At 46.6% G+C, this 12,648-nt stretch overlaps 1 protein-coding gene across 3 annotated transcripts in view; it reads left to right on the plus strand.

The window, feature by feature from the left end:
- Positions 1-12,648, plus strand: part of CHCHD6 (coiled-coil-helix-coiled-coil-helix domain containing 6) — a 250,521-nt gene that overhangs the window by 65,455 nt on the left and 172,418 nt on the right. The gene's annotated exons all lie outside the window — the stretch shown is intronic.

Genomic DNA, 12,648 nt, shown 5'->3' on the forward strand with positions numbered 1-12,648 from the left:
TTATTTGAAAGACAGAGTTACAGAGAGGCAGAGAGAGAGAGAGAGAGAGAGAGAGAGAGAGAGAGAGATCTTCCATCCGCTGGTCCACTCCTCAGTTGGCTGCAATGGCTAGAGCTGTGCCAAACTGAAGCCAGGAGCCAGGAGCTTCTTCCGGGTCTCCTACTTGAGTGCAGGGGCCCAAGGGCTTGGGCCATCTTCTTCTGCTTTCCCAGGCCCGCCACACCACAGTTCCCGCCCTGAAACAACAGCTTTTGATTTCATTGATTATCTTTTATTTTTCTTCTATGCTTATTTGTACTCTGATCTTTATTATTTCCTTTCTTCTTCTAGCTTTGGGCTCAGTTTGCTCCTTTTCTAGTTCCTCAAGGTATAAACTTAGGTTATTGATCTGAGATGTTTCTTTTTCTAATTTAAGCATTTATGCTTCAAACACTACTTTGATCATTGATTTTCCTCCATCCAAAAGATTTTGGTGTGTTGACTTTGTTTTCATTCATCTCAAACTATTTTCTGCTTTACCTCCTGTTCTCTTCTTTGACATGTTGGTTGTTTAATAGCATGTACTTTAATTTTCACGTATTTGAATTTTTGTTAAGACTTCAATCTTCTTAAATTTATTGGAACTTATTTTTTGGTCATCATATGGTCTATGTGGAGTGGTCTACACTTATCTGATAAATCTAATTGGTCTTATAGTGTTATTCAAGTCTCCTCTTATATTAATCTGTCTAATTTTTCTATCTGTTACTGAAAGTAGGGTATTGAAGTAGCCAACTGTCTTGTAGAACTGTCTGCTTCTCCCTTTTATTCTGGCAGTGTCTGCCTCTTACGCTTTGGGGCTCCGTTGTTTGGTACATGCATGTGAATACTTGCTGTATCTTTTCGATGTTTCTTTTGAGTAGTTTTTTCATAAACCCTATTTGTCACTCATATTGCTGTTGCCACCGAGCTCTCTTTTGCTTGCTTTTTGCATGTAGCATATTTTGGTTTCAATCTATGTGTTTTTTGGATTTAAAATGATCTTGTGGCATACAGTCGGATTATGTTTTGCATTCATTTTTGTGGGCTCTGCCTTTTAACTGGAGTGTTTATTCCATTTATTTAAGTAATTACTGAGAAGGAGGGACTTTTCCCATTCTGCTTCTTTTTATTATATCTTCTCATTTCTTACATGACAGCCTTCTTTTGTATGTAGTTGATTTTTCTGTATGATGAGACAGTTTGATTCCCTTCTCATTTCTTTTTAGGTATATTGTTTAGATAATTTCTTATGTTTATAATGAGATTGTATTTAACATCCAAGATGAACAATTTCAGTTATCTAATTGAACTGACTAACTTATTCTTAAAAGTGTTAAAACTGGCCGGCGCCGCGGCTCACTAGGCTAATCCTCCGCCTAGCGGCGCCGGCACACCGGGTTCTAGTCCCGGTCGGGGCGCCGGATTCTGTCCCGGTTGCCCCTCTTCCAGGCCAGCCCTCTGCTGTGGCCCGGGAGTGCAGTGGAGGATGGCCCAGGTGCTTGGGCCCTGCACCCCATGGGAGACCAGGAAAAGCACCTGGCTCCTGGCTCCTGCCATCGGATCAGCGCGGTGCGCCGGCCGCAGCGCGCCGGCCGCGGCGGCCATTGGAGGGTGAACCAACGGCAAAAGGAAGACCTTTCTCTCTGTCTCTCTCTCTCACTGTCCACTCTGCCTGTCAAAAAAAAAAAAAAAAAAAAAAAAGTGTTAAAACTGCTGCTAATATATATACTTTCACTAATTTCCTTTTGTTATTTAGGTTTACCTTTGGCTCTTTGAACATATATAAGACAGTTTTAAATTATTTTTGCTTAGTAGGTCAGATGTCTGGACTTTTCTGGAAATAACTTCTGTCAATTAAATTTGTTTCTTTGAATGGGTCAACCATACTTTCTTTTTTCTTTGTATGCCTTTTTTGCTTTTTGGGTTTATACTAGACATTTGAATATGGTAATAGTAATGTCTGGGGCCTGCAATCACATGGAAATATTTCACACTGAATTTGGATGACTAGAAGGCCAGGCTTAGCAAGGGCTATCGGACAGAGCCCATCACAAGTCTTTAATGTGGCTTGGGCTTCTCAGCATGGTTGCTGGGAAGAAGATGTAGGAGAAGAGGGGCGGGGAGAGAGACAGAGACAGACAGACAGACAGACAGAGGCAGTCCAGGGAGGGAGCATCTTGAGGGGGATTTTTCTGGAGTGTGTATTTTCCAGCAGAAGCAGTGGTAGCTACCCGACCTTCTAGGATCTAACCTTTTGCATAGTGTCACTTCTGCCATATTCTATTGGTCAAAGCGACGTAAGTCCAGCCAAATTCAGAGGAAGGGGCATGTACCCCACTTGCTGGTGGAAGGAGTGTCAGTGAATTTGGCAGTTTTTTCTTGTGCATCTTTTCAGGCAGGAAAATGCCCCCAGGTGTTCCCTTGTCAACACTTCACGCAATGGACCCCTGCCAAGGTGGATGAGAAAGTGAGACAGTAGTCCACAGGTGATGTGTTCTAAGACTGCCAGTGGATTTCTGGAACTGTGGATTGTGCGGAGCCCTGCACACAGGCCCTGTGAGACTCTCAGTCCATCTGATGATGGAGATGTCTACTGAGTGACTAATGGGAGTGTAGCCTATACAGCGTGGATATGCTGGACGAAGGGATGACTCACGTCCCAGCGGGGGCGTTAGGAGGATAGCCTGAGGCTTTATCACACTACTTACAGTGGTGCACAATTTAAAATGTAATGTCTTGTTTACTTCTGGAGCCTTCCATTTCATATTTTCAGACTGCCCTTGATCACAGGTAACTGAAACTCCAGGAAGTCAAACTGTAGCTAAGCGAGGTGACAGTAGCATTTGCGTGGTTAGTCTCAGTGGGAGTTGGTGGTAAGTTCTGCTCACAGAAGTGGAGGAGTGTGGAGGCCTGTGGGAGGGTCGGAAGGTCTACAGAGTGGGTGCTCGCTGCTCCTGGGTGGGGGTCACAGGTCTGCCTGCCATTTGCTTTTCTCTGTCACCGTCTGGCAGCGAAGGTGGGTTCAGGCATCTCCTTACAGATCCGTGGGGCTGAAAGTCCTGGCTCCCCAGCCGGCTGTTGCAGTGGGATGGGCCTGTAGTGTTTTTTTTTTTTTTTTTTTTTTTTTCCTGTGATGTCCCGCTGGGGTAGGGTAGTTATTTTTGAAAAGTTTTGTTATTTAAAACTTGTCTGTCTTGCTAGGCTGCTTTTTCCCCAGTCCTTTGGCTTGAAAGAGCAGACATTTCTGCAGGGCCTTTTTGATCTGCTCCCATTGGCGTCCCCTCCAGCACTCCATCTGAGATATATGAGGCAAGAAAAAAACCAGTGGGACTCAGTGCCATGTCACTGCAGGTCCCAAGGCCCCCAGCCGGACTGCCTGCTTCTTTCCACTCTTTGGAATCTTCTTATGTTTGTTTTGAGTATACAGTGTCCAGATTTTTTTAGCCATATCCACAGAAGGAATTAAAAGACGTGAATCTGCTCTGCAGTGCCTTATCTTTTGACATAAATTTTAAATATCTGTGACATGTCCCATCAGACTTCCCTCCATAAAGCAATCACACTCGTTAACATCCCTCTCAACAGTGAATGAGAGTGCCTGTGGCCAACCCTGTATCATCGGCCTTTTTTATCTTGGCTGATCTGATAGGCAGAAGTTGGCGTCTCACATTATTAACTTTTATTTCTTTGGTTTCAAGTGGAGGTTGAATGTTTTTCATGTGTTTCTTGGCGTGGTGTTTTCCTCTCTCGTGAATTGCCTGTTCATGTCTTCCGAGGGAGGCGGGGGACAGAATTGAAAATTGAGAGAGGGACACTGCTGCTGTATTAGGTAAGGGTCCAGTCAGGGAATGGAAACCATGCAGTGATTGGCACGCAGGGAATTTGATGTCAAGAATCAATAGCTGGGCACAGGGCTGCTATCTAGGTCATTGAAAGGGTGAAAAGGGAACACTGGAGCGTTAGGGAGGGAACAGCCCCAAGCAAGCAGCCGCTGCCTGCAGGCCTGGGAAATCCAAGGGAAGATGTTGCAGTTACGGAAACTCAGGAGATGAGGTGGAAGGCCCACGAGGAGCTCAGAGTTCGAAGGAGCGGTCACTGCCTGGCTGGTGTGTGTGACGAGTTAGTTCTGCAGGTTCTGGAAAAACTAAACACTGAGTGAGTTGCTGCCCCCCTGGTAAAGGAGCGTTGCTGGTGTGATGTTCCTCAGAACAGGGAGGGCGAGCAAGCAGGAAGCAGGAGCAGGTCTTCCTCCTCTGTCCTTGCAGGTTCCCTCTACTGTCGCCTGCTGTGGAGACTTCTTTGGGCCAAGCTGCAGGGGGGTTTGCCCAGTGCTACAGAACACTTCAGGGTGACCTGGGGTCCAGGGCACAGGGGCTACTGTGGTTCTCCCTGTAGGCGTTGCCTATGGTGAATGTGGAGTGGGAGACGTAATCTGCTGTGGCTTGGTTGTCTTGGGTCTTCTGTTCCTTTCACAGTTTGAACGTCTGGTCACAGTGGATAGGACTTTAAGGTGAACATTTTTTCTTTTTTGAGGACAACATGACTCCCAAATTGCATCTTCCATGGATTTTCTGAGCTTATTAGCAGGGAGCTGGATTGAAAGTGGAGCAGCTGGGACTCAAACTGGTGCCCATCGGGATGCTGATGTCGCAAGCGGTGGCTTTACCCGCTATGCCACAATGCTGGCCCAGCATACTGTGTTTAAGATTTGTCTATACTGACGTGTGAAATACTTCATTCCTTTTTATCGCCAAATAATATTCCATTATATGGGCAGAACACATTTTATATATTCATTAATCAGTCAGTGTGCCTTTGGGCTTTTTGTACTTTTTAGCTATTCTGAGCAATGCTCGTATGAACATTTGTGTACAGGTTTCTCTGTGAGTATGTTTTCATTTCTCTTGAGTGTAATACAGCTGGAAGTGGAGTTGCTGGATGAAGTGATAATTCCATGTTTAGCCTTTCCAGGAGCGCCCAGACTGTTTTCCAGAGTGGCTGGCTGCGTGAACCATTGTACGTCCCCCCCCAACGTGTGAAAGCTGCACGTTCTTCACACCCGCACCAGCACGTGTCTTCTTGAGCACAGCCATCCTCGCGGGTGTGAAGTGGTGGCTCATGGCTTTGATTTATATTTTCTTCCTGGCTAATGATGCTGAATATCTCTTCATACGCTTACTGACTGCTTATGTGTCTTCTCTGGAGAATGTCTGTTGGGGTCTTTTGCCCACTTTTAATTGGGTTGCTTGTTTTACTTTTGAGATGTAGGAGTTCATTGAGTATTCTGGATAGGAATCCCTTAATGGGATATATGTTTTGCAAAAATTTCCTCACACTCCTTAGATGTCTTTTTATGTACTCATTGGTGAATTTGAAGCACAAAAATGTTAAATTTTGGCAAAGTCTGATTTACTTATTTTTTCTTTCTTGCTTATACTTTTGATGTCACTTCTGAGAGGATTTTGCCTTACCTGAAGTCATAAAAGTTTACACTTGTGGTTTTTCTAAGAGTTTGATAGGTTTGGCTCTTATATTTCAGTATGTGTTCTCTTTACAGTTAATTTTTGTATATGACGTAACACAGAGGTCTAACTCTGTTCTTCACAGACTAAAGTCTGAAATATCCTGTTGTCCCAGCACCATTTGTTGAAAAGAATATTCTTTACCCCATTGAATTGTCTCCAGGCACATTTGTCAAATATAAAAATATTTAGTTTTTTTGCTGAACATCACAATAGATAAATACAAGTAGAAAACACTTCTGTGTTTCTTATCTGCCTTACTAACGTCATAAACTCTTTAGGGCAAGAAAAAGTCCTGTCTTATTTGTCTTTGCTTCTTTTTAACATCCAGCTCAGTATCTAATATATGTTGGATTTCTGAGTGAATTAGAGCAAGTAATAGAGAATGTGGGAGAATATTCCTTCTGATTGATTGTGTTCCAGATTTGGCCAATGAGCTCATCACTAATATGTAGTAAGGAAACATATGGTGGTTAGGATTCGCCTTTGTAATTTTATTTTAATTTTTGATTATTTCAAAAATGAAGTCTCAATATGGTGCTTCTATGTTTGAAACACTCTTCTTCCTTCCTTCCTTCCTTCCTTTCCTTCCTTTCCTTCCTTTCCTTCCTTCCTTCCTTTACTTATTTATTTCAGATGGAGAGTTACTAAGAGAGGGGGAGACAAAGAAAGGTCTTTCATCCACTGGTGCACTCCCCAGATGTCCACAATGAGCTGGGCCCATCTGAAGCCAGGAGCCAGGAGCTTTATCCGGGTCTCTTATGCGGGTGCAGGGGCCCAAGGACCTGGGCCAGCCTCTACTGCTTTCCTAGGCCATAGCAGAGAGATGGAATGGAAGAGGAGCAGCTGGGATATGAACCGGCGCCCATACAGGATGCAGGTGCTGCAGGCAGAGGCTTAGCCCACTATGCCACAGTGATGGACCCTCATCTTTCTTTTTAATAGAAGGTGTCCATCAGGCCTGAAAGCTTGGGTCTAACCTTTTAGAATTTCAGAATGGTTTGTTTTTGTCATATCTGTTTTTACACGTAGTTGCTATTAATGGCAAGTGTTAACGGTTTTTCATTTCTGCTAGTTTTATAAACTTTTAAACCAATTCAAATAAGAAAGTACAAATAGATTTTAAGAAAAGTATTAAATAAGGTGAAGTACTGTCGCTCCCCCATTCGCGGAGGAATGACACTGGACCCTTCGCTGTTCTTTCTGCTCGGCTCTTCCCGGGTTAGCTGCTGTTCCCTCACTCGCGGAGGAACGACGCCGTCCCGGGTTAGCTGCCGGCCCCTCCACCTCCGTGGAGGGGTGGCACCCCCCTGCCGCTTTCCCCGCTTCCGCGGAGGAGCAGCACACCGCCTGCCGGCTCTCTCCGGGGCTGCTCAGATGTTATCTAGATGTTCCTCAGGTGTTCCTTCAAATGTTCCTGGTGCATGTTGTCTCTCTCCTCCTTTATAGTCCTCTTCCACCAATCCCAATTCTGCTGCCCACACGCTGAGCACGCTGCTCTCCTCCAATCAGGAGCAGGATCAGCTCCTGCAGCTCATCAGTCAAATTGGCGAAGGAGCTGCGTAGAAGTTGTTTACTCCTCCCCAGCGCCATATTGTGGGAGAGCAGATGCATAGAATAAGTCTTAATTCCAGTAACAGTCTAGTCTCAGTTGCTCCCCACAAAGTACCAAATGGCAAAAATCACCAGCTAGCACTTGGGTAATGAAAGTCAGGAAAACACCTAGGGGAGAGCTAGCTAGCTTGCTTGCTTTTAGCATATATCTATTTATCTGAAAGGCAGAGCAACAAAGAAAAAGAGAGAGAGAGAGCGCGCTTCCACCTACTGGTTCACTCCCTAAATGCCAGCAATAGTTGGGGTTGGGCTAGGCCAGGAGCCTAGAACTCCATCCAGGTCTCCCGCATGGGTGGCAGGGTACCAGGTACTTGAACCGACACAAGCTGCCTTCAAGGGTGCACATTAGTAGGCAGCTGGATCAGAAGTGGAGCATCCAGGACTTGAACCAGGCAGTTCTAATATAGGATGCTGGTGTCCTAAGTGGCAGCTTAATCTGCTAACCACAATGCTGGGCCCCATTTCTTTCATCTCTTATTTTTCTACTCATTTTCTTCATTTTAACTTATATTTCTCAGTAAGTACAACGTTGATATGACTAAAAAGTCAAGTACAAAAGGTATCCAGTAAAAAGGCCTTGTCACCACCAGTTCCCTGGCTTCTGGTCAGACTTGTTGATTTGTTACGGGTTCATTCGGGGCAGCTGATGTACATCATGATAGTACTGCTGTGTAATTGTTTCCTACATTTTATACAGGTGCTCCTTGCTCCTCACCTGACTCTGTCTTGCCTTGGAAGGTTGTCTTGCTGACCCAGGGTAACCTGTCTAGATTTTTGGTGGCCTTGGTGGTTTACTTGCCATGACCCTCAACTGTCCCTACCTCTGTGGTGATGTTTCAGGCCTTTTGTATCCATTGGAAGAATGTGTAAAGAGACATAGCCCAGGGGCCGGCGCCGTGGCTCACTTGGTTAATCCTCCGCTTGTGGCTCCGGCATCCCATATGGGCGCTGGGTTCTAGTCCCGGTTGCTCCTCTTCCAATCCCACTCTCTGCTGTGGCCCAGGAAGGCAGTGGAGGATGGCCCAAGTCCTTGGGCCCTGCACCCGCATGGGAGACCAGGAGGAAGCACCTGGCTCCTGGCTTTGGATCGGCGTGGCTCCGGCCGTAGCGACCATTTGGAGGGTGAGCCAATGGAAGAAAGACCTTTCTCTCTGTCTGTCTGTCTGTCTCCCTCTCTCTCACTGTCTAACTCTATCTGTCAAATAAAAAAAATAAAAATAAAAAAAAGAGACATAGCCCAGCGTCATGCAGGAACATGTGGATTAGGGCCACTTGAAACTGCAAGGGATGGCATGCCCTACCAGCTTAGCCAGCACATACTACCTTGCTGTATGGAAGGCTGCAGGCAGGTGATTGCCGACGCGGGCGTGCTAGTCCGGCTGTGTGTGAGCAGAGGGTCACTTACTGACCTCCTGTGGTCTTTCCTTCACGGTCACGGGGCAGTTGGCCCTCGTACCAGCATCTCAGCTAGACAGGCAGCAACTTAGCCGTGTCTCAATGGCTGCCACTGGGACTTGGTGACCAGTCACTGGCAAAGGAGAATGAGATTACCCTACTGCTCCAGGTCAGTCCCAGCTTTCCTCTGAGGCTGGCAGCAGGCCTGCCCTTCCTGAGTTCAGAGACTTCACCTCTCTTAAAACGAGGGCTCTGTTGGCATGAGGAGGGGTAGCAGGATTGGGGGGACTGGCTGCTGGATGGCCAGTGGTTATTGTCTACCACAGGGTCATTACATTGAAGACAGGTCTCTATGCACCACAAGGTCTATGGCTAGCACGGCCATTTGTAGCTCAAGAAGCCGTAAGGTGCACCCGTTCTTACCTCAGGGTTCATGTGTTGGAGCCGGATGCCTGCTGTGTTTCCTTCACAGGGCCTGGCCCTCAGAGCGCCTGCTTTGGGTTACACTCTGTTCCCACCTGCTTGGGAGAAGACAGAAGGGCCTCTGCTAGCTTCCTGGCTCCTGCTTGGATTCATGGATCCACGGAGTCAGGTTGAGCAGTGGGGCCTTGGCCAAGGGGTCGGAACAGAGAAAGGGTGACCTGAGTCTACAGAAAGGATCCGGTCCTGAGGAGACGCTGCTTGACAGCTCTGTGGCCTGGGCCTGACGCCGGTGTTCCCGTGCACGGATTTGACTTCTAGTCCATGGCCCCGTCTGCAGTACATCCTTCTGCTTTCTGTCTCCTCCCCTGCTCCCTCAACTCCTTCCTTGCACTGTGGATCTAGTCTCGTGGAGCTGGGAGCCAGAGGCCCCAGGTCTTTTTCTTTTCATGTAGCAAAGCATGTTGGGAAGCCCTGTTGTCCTCACCAGCAGGGAAGGGGAGTGGCGCTGCTCAGAAGGTAGAGGCGAGGCGAGGGTGGAGGACTGTCACAGGAGGAATGAGAAACAGCTGTGGAGAGCTCCCGTGGCTGAGCTGAGGCAGAAGAGTTTCAAGGAGGCAGGGGGGCAGAGACAGCTGGAATTTGGGGGTCACATTCGTTTGTGTGTTTAATGCTTCTGTGGCTTTCCTGGTGCTCACGAAGCAAGCGGCTCCCAGCAAGGCAGTGAACAACAAGCCGATGATTAATTGCCCTTTTAAATTGTAATTATGTCACTCACCAGAACCCGCGAACATTAATTCTCGATTTACAGAGTGAGTAATTGAATAATGAAGGGGCTGCCTGTTTGTCGTGCTCTGTTCTTGCCCTTGCGTTTCTACCATGCCAGGCCCTTCTGTCTGTCTCAGGCTTGGATGCTGCCCATGCCCTGGTGAGTGTAGTGCCTGTTCTGGCCTTCTGAATGTGGACTGTCTGGCGTTACTGGTCGTGGACGGTGAGTAGAGCCCAGGCTGATGTCATACGCTCTAGAGAAGGGGGACCAGCCACTCGTGATCCCAGTCAGATGCTGCCTTTTGTGAAGTTTTCTTGAGGCAACAAAACTCTTCTCTGGTTAACTCAAGCAAGAGCGTGACTTTACTGGAAGCATGTCGGGAAGCCCGCAGAGGCACCGGGAAAACTGCAGAAGCAGGCCTTGAAAGAAGAGACGGGAACCAGGCTCCAGGGCAGGAGAGCAGTAAGCAGTTAGCCCCTGCCCAGCAGTGCCACTGGGAGAATTCTCTGCAGCGTCTCTGGTCTGTCGTTTCACACGGAACTGATTCAGGCTCCTGCCCAAGTCACACCCTTGGCAGTGGAAGGTACAGCACTTGGATGAGTGTCTCTCACTGAGTGCCCACAACAGGAGAAGGAACAGTACCCCCCACCCCTTCAGCCTGCTCCTTGGAGAATGGGGAAATGGGTGCTGGGCAGCAGATCCCACATGGGCCATCCACAGGCCCCATCGGCAGCCTCTCGGTGTTCATCCTCCTCTCGTGTCACGTGGAAGAGAACTGTCTGCTACCGTGGGGTCAGCACCGTCTGAGTCCAAAGGCCTGGGCCGGGAAGGCTGTCCCCTGTCTTTTAAAAATTACAATACAGATGTAATTTACATATATTAATTTATACATATTATATATAATAATATATAATTTACATACTATATATATATATGTACTATGTAGAAGTATAGATTTTTTTTTTAACAGGCAGAGTTAGACAGTGAGAAAGAGACAGAGAGAAAGGTCTTCCTTCCATTGGTTCACCCTCCAAATGGCCACTACGGCCGGTGTACTGCGCCAATCCGAAGCCAGGAGCCAGGTGCTTCCTCCTGGTCTCCCATGCGGGTGCATGGCCCAAGGACCTGGGCCACCTTCCACTGCCTTCCTGGGCCACAGCAGAGAGCTAGACTGGAAGAGGAGCAACTGGGACAGAACCAGTGCCCCAACTGGGACTAGAACCTGGGGTACTGGTGCCGCAGGCAGAGGATTAGCCTAGTGAGCTGTGGCGCTGGCCAAGTATAGATATTTGTATATATAGTATCTAAAAATAAACACTTTTATAAATTTATGTTAGCCATTAAATATTATTAACCTTTTTATACTCCCATTTCTAATTTTTGTTGGGTTCATAACTTACTTTCTTGGAGTGCCTCTTAAAGTAATTCTTTGAAAATTTAGACATTGCAAACTTTATCCTTTCACATATGAAAATATCTTTCACTTTTCAGCTAATTCATAAAACTTGTAGAGCAAAGTGATTTTAACTCAGTACTTTGAAAAATATTTCTCCACTGTCTTCTGGTATCTGGCATTGCCAATAAGGTCTTAAAGTTCTTTGTCCTTTCTACTAGTACTGGAATTTTCATAACAAACCTTGTGTTATACAGTGGGACTTTAAAAAGTTTGTGGAAATGAAATTTAAAAATAAGTTTATTTTGGTGTAGAAATTTCTGAGATCCACATGAAGTTATTTCATAGTATACATTATCCATTTTGAAGACTCCTCATGTTTCTTGCATTCACCTTTGCAGTCCCTGCTACAGTGTCCTAAAAGCAGGTGCATCATATGTTATTAATCTTTTAAAACATAGTTGTGAGAACAGTGCTCAGTGCAGTAAACCTCAGCAAGTGCTTGCCCTATTGGATTGAAATGTGGGAAACCGATACATATCAGGAGAGGCACATCAGTTGATACCTTTGGTCTTCTGGTCTTGCTTATTCTTTATATTGTTTTTGGCTGAAAACGTCCTGATTATTTTCGGCTACAGGGAGGTGTGCCTCTCCCTAAGGGCTGAGGGTTGCAGGGGTGGGGACTGCGGTTGTGTTCTGCAGATGTTCAGACTGCTTGCTGGACCAGCCACCCAGTGTCTCTCCACGGTCTGGCAGAGACATGCATGGGAGCTGCTGCAGCCCTGGAGGAGCCCGGCGTGGTTCCCCGGTCCATCGTTTGTAAGGGGCGTTCCCTGCAGCGCACTGCTTACTCTGTTTATACTTCAGTTTCCCCCTGCATAGAGATTAGTAATTCTCGTCCTGCTGGTGTGGAAAGTTTTCAACAAGAAGGCATGTCAAGCTTTTGCTATGTAATCAGCATTTAGTGGATTTTGGTTCTTTTTCTTTTATTGTAAAGTTTATTTCCTTATGTTAATCTACTTGATAGACACACACACACACACACACACAGAGAATTGATTTTCCATCTGGTTGTTCACTCCCCAAATGCCTGCAACAGTCAGAGCTAGGCCAGGACAAACCCAGGAGATGGACACACTCCATCTGGGTCTGGAACAATGGTGGCAGCGGCCTAAGCGCTTGCTCCAGCACCTGCTGGAAGCTGGATTGGAAGCGGAGGACCCCAGCCAGGCACTCTGCTACGGGACGTGGCATCCTGAGTGGCAGCTTAACCTGCCGCCCCACAGTATGCTGTTTGCTTTTCTTTTGAAGTCACTTTTAGAAAGTTGAGAGTTTCTCTCCTGGCTGAGTTCAGAGTTGGGCATCAAATTGGCCCAGCTTCTCAGAATGTTTGCTGGAGTGATATAACACAGAGGCCGAGGATAGTGGTTGATTCTTAAAGATCCTACTGATTTCTGGAATTCCAGGATTTTAGGATGCTGTTTTTAGCTTGGCTTTTCGGAAAGCAAAAAGTT

Source organism: Oryctolagus cuniculus, chromosome 10 (genome assembly GCF_051225735.1).
Source record: "Oryctolagus cuniculus isolate XC-2025 breed Fujian yellow rabbit chromosome 10, ASM5122573v1, whole genome shotgun sequence".
Taxonomy (NCBI): Eukaryota; Metazoa; Chordata; class Mammalia; order Lagomorpha; family Leporidae; genus Oryctolagus; species Oryctolagus cuniculus.